General features: G+C 44.0%; 1 protein-coding gene across 1 annotated transcript in view; it reads right to left on the bottom strand.

The window, feature by feature from the left end:
* SYN3 (synapsin III) overlaps positions 1 to 1666 on the bottom strand; it is a 520265-nt gene extending 518599 nt beyond the window's left edge. Inside the window, exon 1 of the mRNA XM_068277914.1 lies at positions 1580 to 1666. The gene's annotated coding sequence lies outside the window, so the exon portion shown is untranslated. The remainder of the gene's footprint in view (positions 1 to 1579) is intronic.
* Positions 1667 to 11704: the final 10038 nt, after the last annotated feature.

Below are 11704 nucleotides of genomic sequence, written 5' to 3' on the forward strand. Positions count from 1 at the left end.
GTCATAGGGAGACCAGACAGAAGGGATTAACGGCAGAGGATCAGCAGGACTGCCATGCAATGTGTTTTATATAAAAGGAAATAAACATGTCCATCTCCATATCCCTCTCAAGCGGGTTCCCTTTAATGTTAGGCACACAGAAGAAGCTGAGGTTAGGGTCAGGTACAGGGTGGGGAATGAGGTTAGGATTAGGCACAGGCAGTTGCAGTTATCCCCAGGGCAGGTGATTAAATTGGGTTTAGGCATAGGATAGGCGATGATGTTATGGTTATGTTCAGGGCATAAGAGTGTTCAGGGTCAGGCATAGGACAAAGGTGAGTTTAAGGTTAGGCACTGGGCAGAAGTTGAGATATTTAAGCTATGTGGAAGCTCAGGGACTTGTGGTTACCTGAGTAATTGGCACCATAGGCATCTGCTGAAGGGAAGGAGGGAGGGGGGTAATGAGGGGAGTGTCAGTTGCCATAGGAAGGTAAAAAAAAGTCTGATACCTTAATTATAAAAATAGTCATTTTACTTAACCAAAGACTGAACTTCATCCCAATCAGTAGCTGATACCCCCATTCCCACGAATAATCTTTATCTTTTCTTGAATAGATCATCAGGGGAGGGGGGGGGGGGGGTGGATCTGTATGGCTGATATTGTGGTGAAACCCCTCCCACAGTGTGATGTCATGACCAAGGTCCTGACAGTTTGCGGTCTGTGAACCTCGTTGCAATGTGGGTAATAACTGCTTTTTCCACCTGCTTAGCTACCAGTATCTTCCTTTGTGCATAGAACTCTCAGTAACGAACATTCCGTACAGATCACTTGGCAAAACTGCGGTAAAGATGTCACCATCAGTGATAAATTTCAGAGCGCAAATCAGGGAGAGGAAAGATTTTACAATGAGCAAACAATGACTAAATCCTCTATAAATGAATATTGTAAACAATAAGCAATTTTCGTCATGATTATTTTCACTACAGTTCCTCTTTCAATTACGTTGGGAAAAATTCCTGTAGACGCCCCCAAGTGGCATCCGAATGAAGACCTCCCCAGGGGCGTAACTATAGGTGAGCAGCGCCTGCAGGGGGCCCAGAGGTTTGTGTGTGTGTGGGGGGGGGGAGGGGGGGTTCAACTATTACCCTGACCTCCCTCTGATACTCCAGATCAGGTGTTTTTGTGGCTATACATGCTTGTGGGAGCCCCTAACATACCAACATATGATGTAGCTTCCTTAGATCCAATGGGCTTACAAGCATGCCTAGCTAGAAGGTATTCTGCAGAGTCCTTGAAAATGCTTTTTGCAATGTGTGTGACTGGGGAAGCACAGGACGTGCTGCACTACAATCACTGCGTGTAGTTTGTGGGATAAGCGAGGCTGTGCTCTCATATAACCCCTCCGTGCTGTACAGGGATGCTGCAGGCTTGTAGTACACCCAGGCACATCACATCCAGCCTGCTCTCCTGTTCCATTGATATGAAGCATGCAGACACCGGTATATCATGCACAGCTGAAACCCATTGTGCATACACCTCTCTGTAATGTGCACCCCCTTGCCCAGGTGCCCAGGGTAGCAGTGCCACCGCCTCTCCTACCTTATTATGAATGCTTCCTGTAACATCAGACAGAGCCTCTTCTATCCCTGCAGCCACACACTGTCCTCATCCCCAGCATCACATCTCAGGGAGGATGCGGTGTCAGCCTCTCCCTGCTCAGCCCTCCTCTGATTGGCTGCTGCCAGGCAGGAGGTCCGCCCTCCCTGATGCTCCTGTGCCATCAGGTCAAGATGCATAATTTAGTGAAACAACTGGTGGGTAGGCTGGATCAACTATCATGTCAATAGACTACAAAGGAACTTCTGCCTGGGGTTGTCTGTGTGTTCTTCGCTAGGCTCTGAGCAGGGGATGCTCAGTAGAAATTATCTATTGTTGCATCCTCTTTAATCAGTAACTGTAGTCAGTAGGATGTGGCTGATAATAATCTCTGTTTTATTCACAATAAAGCTGCTCCTACACACCTGGGATATCTGACTTCCCGATGATTGCTTCTGGTTGTTTCAGATTACAGGCTGCAATGCTCATTGTGCAAACATTATATTTTGGAATGCTTGTGCAAACAGTGGCTTCCTCCAGCCCCTGCCAGCCTATCTGTCCCTCGCCGCAGCTCCGCAGTCCTTGGATCCCCTCCACTGCAGATGCCGACCTCGCCAGGTCGGCATCTATTGTGCCTGCGCATGGTCATGTCGCTCTCGATCGCGTTCTGCATAGGCGCAGTACTTCTGCGCCTGCCCGAAACGCTCCTGGCTATGTAAGTACAACCGCAAGTGGCGCAGCTGCATGCTTGCGCAGGCGCAATAGATGCCAACCTGGTGAGGTCAGCATCTGCAATGGAGGGAGGGTAGTCGAGGACTCTGGAGCTGCGGCGAGGGACGGATAGGCTGCCTTTTTTTTTTGTTTTCTTTGCCTGGACATATCCTTTAAAGGACACCCGAGGTGACATGTGACATGATGAGATAGATGTGTATGTACAGTGCCTAGCACACAAATAACTGTGCTGTGTTCCTTTTTTTATTTCTCTGCCTGAAATAGTTAAACATCAGGTATGTAAGTGGCAGTTCCTGTCTAAGTCAGGACTGGGTCAGACTACAGTGTGACCATCGTTGCTAAGAAGTTACAACTATAAACCACTTTCCTAGAAGAAAATGGCTTCTGAGAGCAGGAAAGAGATAAAAATTGTCAATAGTTCATAGATTTTAGCTCTGGCATACTGCAATGTCATTGAGCAAAAACAATAAAAACTTTAAAAGTAGATTTAAATATAAAATAAAACTATGGAATATCTTAAAAAGTCATTTTTAGGAGGAGGATAGATACAATTGTTTATTTAATTTTTTCACCTCGGATGTTCTTTAAGGTGGACACACACAATACAATTAAAAATAAAATACTTTCCTGTTTCTCTATAAAAATTATTGGCTGTTCCCCCAAAAAATGAAAGCTTTTTTTTTAATTTGACTGACACATCTTATTGAATTTTCCATTTTTTTCAATATAAGTTGATTTAGAATTGTGGATATTTCTGATCAATTTTTATGAAAATTGAATGGTGTAGGATAGATGATCAACTTCTTGAGCTTTCGATCATTTTTTTTTTCATAATTGGGGAAAAATACAGGTGTGTGATACATCAGATTTTTCAAATGGTACAATCAATACAAGAAAAATTGCTTTGTGATTCTGAAATTGAATAAAAATATATTTGTGTGGCCACACATTATATATATAAATGCTGATAACGTTGCTGAGGAATGTTGGCCCATACTGACATAATGACAGCTCTGAGTTGGGTCAGATTGGATGGTAACGTTTCCAAGCTTTGAAGTGACCTTTTAACTTCATCTTACAAAGGCTTAATAGGATTGAGTTCAGGGGACTGAGTTGGACGTGGAAGAAGGTTCAACTCTGATTGATGTTCCTCAAACCAATTAGAGACTGATAGAACATGGTGGCAAGAGTCCACAACAGGTGTCTGTTCCAATTTTTCTGTGATATCAGAGGCACTCTTGATGGTCTCCTGTCGCTAAAGCCCATCCTTTGCAAAGTCCGTCTTGTTGCACTTTGGGGTATGCTTTGTGATGCACCTAATTTAGTTTTAATTTGTCATGTTGTTTCCCTTCTGTTCTGCTGCGGACTATGTGTGCTACTCGCCTTTCATCTCTCTCGTTCACCAGCCTTTAGCGACCAGAATAGTCCTTATCGCTTGAACTTCTTTTTTCTCAACTGCCACTCTCTAAGCACCCGAGATACTGTTGGGGCGAGAAATTTCTAAACAAAAAAAGTTCTTTGTCATTTCACAGCTATTTGTTTTATTTTATTTTTTTATATGAAAATTAAAATAAATTTGTCTGATTGGTTGCAACTTTTGAAACACCTGACCAATGTACAGTATTAGAATTGTGTGTTCAAAAAATAACCTTTTAATACCAAACCTAATTTAAAAAATAGAGTTAAAAAAAAAACGTACATTCTCTTTAAATGTATTCCATGAAAAAAGATCAGGATTCGATTCGATTCAATTCAATTTGATTTGCCATTACAAAACAATGGCAAATCGAATTGAATTGAATCGAATCCCGATCGGACATGTCGGATTTAATCGGATCGTAAATAGAATCGTAATTGAATCGTACAAAGAATCGTATCGTGTAGATTTGGCATTACTGTTTGAGATCACATTCTTGTCTCTATCCTGGTCTTTAATGTGGCCATTAGCTGAATTTGTATCTGCATCAGAGCTGGATTTACCATAAGGCACTGTAGACACATGCCTACAGGCGCCTGATTATTGAAAGGCATCTCACTCCCTTCCCCTAGTGCTTCCCTCTCTCCTTCCCTATACAGAGTCCTGAGCAGGGCGTAAATGAGTTTACTCACCCAGCTCTCGGTATTCCACTGATGAGATCTCCCTTCAGTCGGGGACACTACTTAATACTGAGGGTACCTCTGGCTACCTAATGCTAAGGGGCACCTGTAGCTACCTATGAAGGGCAAGGGAAGTAGGGGAGAGGTGACAGCTGGGACTGCCAGCCCACTTGTGGTGCGGTTCAGGGGAGGTTTGTAGGTTCATGGAGGTAGAAGTGTAGGGTGCCAGGACATCTGTGCCTATAGGCTCCTGTGATGTAAATCCGGCCCTGATTAGCATACTATTAAGCATTACTGCTCTGTCATGTGATTGGCTGATTAGATAATTAGCTGAATAAGCAAGTGTGCAGCAGTTCCCAGTGAAGTGCTTATTCAGTGTAGTTGTCCTGGAGAGGACCATTATGTTCTGCAGGAATGGGGCAATATGTGAAACGGAATGTACCACTGAGGAAAGGGTTTTTCGGACGTACCGCCGTTCACTAATTAGATGAAGTAACATGAGTGTAGTAATTGCTGTCGCACACGCAGTGCTCTAGCGGAGATTGGTAACAGTAAGCTCTCTCATTAGCAGGATACATTAGAAATGTATGCAGATAAGAATCACTGGTAGGATAGAATCACTACCAGCTTCATTGGAGACTCGGGCAGCCACTGAAGCTGCTTAGAGACTTCATTACATCGCAGCTGAACCCAAAACTGAACAATATTTCTTTCTTAATTCTTATACCAGTCAGGATATAAACCTGGATTGTCAAACTAAAATATACAGTGGGCCCCCTTCCTCCCTTATACAGTTCCCTGGTGTCTAATGGCCCTCTTCCCTCCCATATACAGTTCTCTGTTGTCTAGTGGCCCTTTTCCCTCCCCTATACAGTTCCCTGGTGTCAAATGGCCCCCTTCCTCTCCTATACAGTTCCCTGGTGTCTAGCGGACCTCTTCCCACCCCTATACAGCTCCCTAGTGTCTAGTGGCCTCCCCTCTCTCCTATATTGTTTACTGGTGTCTAGTAGCCCCCTCCCTCCCCTATACAGGGAGCCCTTTAAGAGAACACGAGACAGCACTTTCAAATCTTATTAGGACACAGAGCCATGTCCTGTGCACAATGACATGCCTCTGTGCCATTGTGCTGCAGCATGCCAGCTCCCCCCCCCCCCCCCCCCCCTCGGCTCTGCCGTCTCCCCAGCAAAATACCGCCAGACTAGCAACAATCTGCAGGTCCCGGAATAGCTTCCGATTGGAGGAAGCTAGCGAAGACAGGGAGCGTTGGGGGGACCCTGTTGATGGATTTACAAGCCGCAGGTAAATAGCAGGCTAGCGACAAGCAGATTGTCGCTAGCCTGGCAGTATTTTGCTGGGGGGACAGCAGAGCTCGGGGTGGGGGCTGGCGGCTGCAACACAATGACACAGAGGAATGTCATTGTGCACAGGTCATGCCTCTGTGTCCTATTAAGATTTGAAAATGCTGCCTCGGGTTCTATCCAGCCACTATAAACAGTACATAGATATAAAGTGCTGGACAGAATACCTTTTTTCATGGGCTAAATGTAACTGCAACTGCAGTACAACTTACTTTCTGTCCTGTTTGGATTCAGCTGCTAAGTTTGACCATGTGAGATACAAAGTAAGAAGAGCAATAGAAGCCAGACTACATTTCCCACAATCCCTGCAATACAGTAGAAAAAACGAGTCTGCATGACTATATAAGACTTTGTACTTCACAGGTAGTAGGTGTGAAAATCTCAGATCTAGTCAGAAGACATAAATCTCCAGAGGTCTTTCGGGTAATTTGGGCTCCTGTGTTCTGCTATTGAATTGCCAATTTGCTTGGATCTGGTACTGGGGGGCTCTCGTACGCTTTTCCCGAGCCTTTCAGACTATGAACGCAGGATTACAGCACTCTGAGTCCCCAGGGAGAAAAGCACTATAAAATAATAATTATTATTATTACTAGCTGATTGCCCGGCGTTGCCCAGGTATGTATTTGGCTGGTGTTGGCTCCGCCTACTTTTTCTAACCCTAACACACAATTACTCAATGACCAAGTTTGTGAGCTTTGCCATCTTTGGCATCAATAATTTGCATTGAAATGAAAAAATTTGATTGGCTGTTTGTAGCTCCACCCCCTTTTCTGAATTTGAACCCCAGTCACCCAATGACCAACTGTACCAGGTTCGAGGCCTGTGCCATTAACAGTGTAAGAATGGTAGCAATTAAATATTCCCCTGAGAAAAAAAAATAAATAAAGTTTGATTCACTTTTGTAGGCTCCACCCACTTTTCTGAATATTAATCCCAGTCAGCCAGTGACCAACCATTAACAGTGTATGAATGGCTGCAGTTTAAATTTTCCCAGTGAAATTTGTATTTGTCTCCACCCACTGATGACCCGTCATTGCTCGTGTATGTATTTGACTGGTGTTGGCTCCTCCCACTTTTCTAACCCTAACGCACAAACACTCAATGATATAATATTCCCCTTGAAAATCAACAGGTGAGTTCTGATTGTCTTTTTTAGGCTCCACCCACTTTTATGAATATTAATCCCAGTCACCCAGTAACCAGCTGTGCAAAGTTTGAGAACCCTGCCATTAACAGTGAAGAATGGCTGCTGTTTACCATTTCCCAGAAAAATCTGTTTTGGCTCCACCCACTTTTTGTAACCTTGACACACAGTCACTACGCAATGACCAAGTTTATGAGCTTTTGGGTTCCTGGCATCAAAATTGTGCTAATGGAAGCAGTTTATTCAGCAAGGAAATCTGGCTGTTTGTGGCTCCGCCCCTTTCGTAAATTTGAACCCCAGTCACTTAACGACCGACTGTAGCAGGTTTGAGGCCTCTGCAATTAACAGTGTAAGAATGGCAGCAGAGCAGTTTCAATATTACAGTTTTAGGAGAAAAGCTTCCGGGCACCAGTGGATCAACAAAAGAACACCTTTATTTCATCCTCAGTACAAAGACTAAAATTAGATGTTGTAGCCTAACAGTCTGTTTCGCAGAGTCTAGCTCTGCTTCCTCAGAGGCGAAAATAATTACATCTTTAAACATCATAACAACGATTAAAATAGGCTTACCACTCACTCCCCCCAGCCGAACAAGCGTGGAGAAGCCGTTCTGAGCCGCTGCCATAAAGAAGCCCCGCCCCTTTCCGGGCACATCATAGGGGATTGAGTTTCCAAAGCCGGAAACTATGCGAATTGCGTAATGATATCAGGGAGGAGTGGCCCGGCGAGCGTCCTGTAGTCAGGACAACCCTCCATAGAGTATACTCAAATCCGAATGTTGCTTCTCCCACTCGAGCAGACGTCAAAGGCGCTGCTCCGAGCCGCCGCCATGAAGAAACCCCGCCCCCTTAGGGCGCATCATAGGGAATCCTGCCTCACAAGCCGGAAGCTACGCAACCCGCGAGAAGTGGCCGCAGTATCAGGGGGTGTGGCTTGACGGGCGTCTGGTTGTCCAGGCAACCCGTCCTGGTGTGCCAGCCTACAACAAAAGAGTTTAAAAGCAAACAATTAATATATACAGCATATATTTCCCCACTTGGCCCGGTGTCTGTTCATGACCTGTGTCATAAGTGCTTGTCCCGGGTGACCTTTAAAAATCAACTAAAAATAAGTTTCTGAGTAACTACCTTAGGATTCCTCCCCCTGTTCTTTGTTATAATTGGTCATATATTCTATATTTACCATCATTTGAATCAATTGCTATATGAGTGATGCATGATATTTATCTCTCTTTTGTGGTTATTTCTAATGTTTTAGTATGGCCAAACAGATGATTTCAAAGTTAATTCCGTGTACTCAATTTGCCTGTTGCTGCTGTATATATTAATTGTTTGCTTTTAATCTCTTTTGTTGTAGGCTGGCACACCAGGACGGGTTGCCTGGACAACCAGACGCCCGTCAAGCCACACCCCCTGATACTGCGGCCACTTCTCGCGGGTTGTATAGATTCCGGCTTGTGAGGCAGGATTCCCTATGATGCGCCCTAAGGGGGCTGGGTTTCTTCATGGCGGCGGCTCGGAGCAGCGTCTTTGACGTCTGCTCGGCTGGGAGGAGTGACATTCGGATTTGAGTATACTCTATGGAGGGTTGTCCTGACTACAGGACGCTCGCTGGGCCACTCCTCCCTGATACTGCGGCCCACTATTACGCAATTTGCATACTTTCCAGCTTTGGATACTCAATCCCCTATGATGTGCCCGGAAAGGGGCAGGGTTTCTTTATGGCGGCGGCTCGGAACGGCCTCTCCACGCTTGTTCGGCTGGGGGGAGTGACATCTGGAGTGGTAAGCCTATTTTAATCGTTGTTATGATGTTTAAAGATGTAATTCTTTTCGCTTCTGAGGAAGCATAGCTAGACTAGTCTGCGAAACAGACTGTTAGGCTACAACATCTAATTTTAATCTTTGTACCGAGGATGAAATAAAGGTGTTCTTTTGTTGATCCACTGGTGCCCGGAAGCTTTTCTCCTAAAACTGCCATATTGGACCTTACTCTGGAGGCACAGTGGTTTCACCGCTCCCTCGGTGGTTCAGCCAATGATCTAGTGCCAGTCCGATTTTTCATCTTTTTTTTACAAACAGTTTTAATATTACCCTTGACAATCAAGGATCTTGTATGCTCCACCTACTTTTCTGAATATTAATGCCAGTCACCCAGTGACCAACTGTGTCAAGTTTGAGAACCCTGCCATTAACACGGCAAGAATAGCTGCAGTTAATATTTTCCCATGTAAAAAGTTAGTGTTTTTTGGCTCCGCCCACTATTTCTAACCTTGACATACAGTCACTTAATAACCAAGTTTATGAGCTGTGGGGTCTTTGGCATCAATAAGTTGCATTTAACCATTGAAATTAAACAAATCTGATTGTCTGTTTTTGGCCCGTTCGCTCCCTTTTCAGAATGTAAACCCCAGTCTGCCAGTGACTGACTGTACCAGATTTGAGGCCTCTGCCATTAAGAGTGTATGAATGGCAGCAATGTAAATATTCCCCTTGAAAAACAAAAGAGGAATTTTGATTGGCTGCTGTAGGCTCCACCAATTTCCTGAATATTAGTCCCAGTCACCCAGTGGCCAACTGTGTCAAGTTTGAGAACCTTGGCAATAACAGAATGGCTGAAATCAATCTAACAAATCTGATTGGTTGTTCGTGGCTCCATGCCCTTTAGTGAATTTGGACCCCAGTCACCCAATGACTGACTGTATCAGGTTTGAGGCCTCTGCCATTAACCATGTAAGATTTGTAGCAATGTAAATATTCCCCTTGAAAATCAATTGGTGAATTTTGATTGGCTGTTGTAGGCTCCACCTACATTTCTGAATATTAATCCCAGTCACCCAGTGGCCAATTGTCTCAAGTTTGGGAACCCGGCCATGTAAAAAATTAAGTTGTTGGCGCCGCCCACTTTTTCTAACCTTGACATACAGTCACTCAATTATCAAGTTTATCAGCTTTGGGGTCTTTGGTATCAATACTTTGTATATTCCCATTGAAAAATAAACAAACCTGATTGGCTGTTTGCAGCTCTGCCCCCTTTCTGAATTTGAACCCTAGTTCAAATTTGAGGCAACTGCTATTAACAGTATAAGAATGGTAGCAGCTTAAATATTCCCTGTGAAAATCAAAAGGTGAATTTTTATTGGCTGTTGTAGGCTCCACCCACCTTCCAAAATCTTAATCTCATTCACCCAGTGACCAACTGTGCAAAGTTTGAGAACCCCGCCATTAACGGTGTAAGAATGGCTGCAGTTTATATTTTCCCAGTAAAATTTGTTTTTGGCTCCACCCACTTTTTCTAAACTAAACACACAGTCACTCAATGACCAAGTTTGTGCGCTTTCAGGTTCCTGGCATCAAAAATGTGTGAATGGAAGCAATTTATCCACCAAGGAAATCTGATTGGCTGTTTGTGGCCACGCCCCTTTAGTGAATTTGGACCCCAATCAACCAATGACCGACTGTAGCAAGTTTGAAGCCTCTGCCATTAACAGTGTAAGAATAGCATCAGTTTAAATATTCCCCTAGAAAATCAATAGGTGAATTTTGATTGGCTGTTGTAGGCTCCACCCACTTTCTTGAATCTTAATTTCATTCACCCAGTGACCAAGTGTGCCAAGTTTGAGAACCCTGCGATTAACAATATAAGAAAGGCTGTAATTTAAATTTTTCATTTAAAATGAATGACTGAAATTTGATTGGCTGTTTTATGCTCCGCCCACTTTTCCTGGATTTGTAACCTCGGTCACCAAGTGACCACCTGTGCCAAGTGTGGGGACTCTGCTGGATGGATTACTGTGAGAATGGCGGCCTTTTACATTTTTTCCATTGACTTGAATGGAAATCTGATGTGCTGTTTGTAGCTCCGCCCACGTGTGCAGGGGGGACGCGAGACTCCCAGAACATATTATCCCAGGTAGTAAGGGATCTGTATACCAAGTTTCATTCAAATCGGTCAAGCCGTTTTCGAGTGATCGCGGCACATATATACAGGATCTTCTCAAAAAATTAGCATATTGTGATAAAGTTCATCATTTTCGGTAATGTACTGATAAACATTAGACTTTCATATATTTTAGATTCAAATACGCACAACTGAAGTAGTTCAAGCCTTGTATTGTTTTAATATTGATGATTTTGGCATACAGCTCATGAAAACCCAAATTTCCTATCTCAAAAAATTAGCATATTTAATCCGCCCAATAAAAGAAAAGTGTTTTTAAAACAAAAAAAGTCAACCTTCAAACAATTATGTTCAGTTATGCACTCAATACTTGGTCGGGATACCTTTGGCAGAAATGACTGCTTCAATGTGGCGTGGCATGGAGGCAATCAGCCTGTGGCACTGCTCAGGTGTTATGGAGGCCCAGGATGCTTCGATAGCGGCCTTAAGCTCATCCAGAGTGTTGGGTCTTGCGTCTCTCAACTTTCTCTTCACAATATCCCACAGATTCTCTATGGGGTTCAGGCCAGGAGAGTTGGCAGGCCAATTGAGCACAGTAATACCATGGTCAGTTAACCATTTACCAGTGGTTTTGGCACTGTGAGCAGGTGCCAGGTCATGCTGAAAAATGCTGAAAAATGAAATCTTCATCTTCATAAAGCTTTTCAGCAGATGGAAGCATGAACCCACTTTTGAACCAGAAACAGCGGCAGAAGCGCCTGACCTGGGCTACAGAGAAGCAGCACTGGACTGTTGCTCAGTGGTCCAAAGTACTTTTTTCGGATGAAAGCAACTTTTACATGTCATTCGGAAATCAAGGTGCCAGAGTCTGGAGGAAGACTGGGGAAAGGGAAATGCC

The sequence above is a fragment of the Hyperolius riggenbachi genome, chromosome 3 (assembly GCF_040937935.1).
Source record: "Hyperolius riggenbachi isolate aHypRig1 chromosome 3, aHypRig1.pri, whole genome shotgun sequence".
Classification (NCBI taxonomy): Eukaryota; Metazoa; Chordata; class Amphibia; order Anura; family Hyperoliidae; genus Hyperolius; species Hyperolius riggenbachi.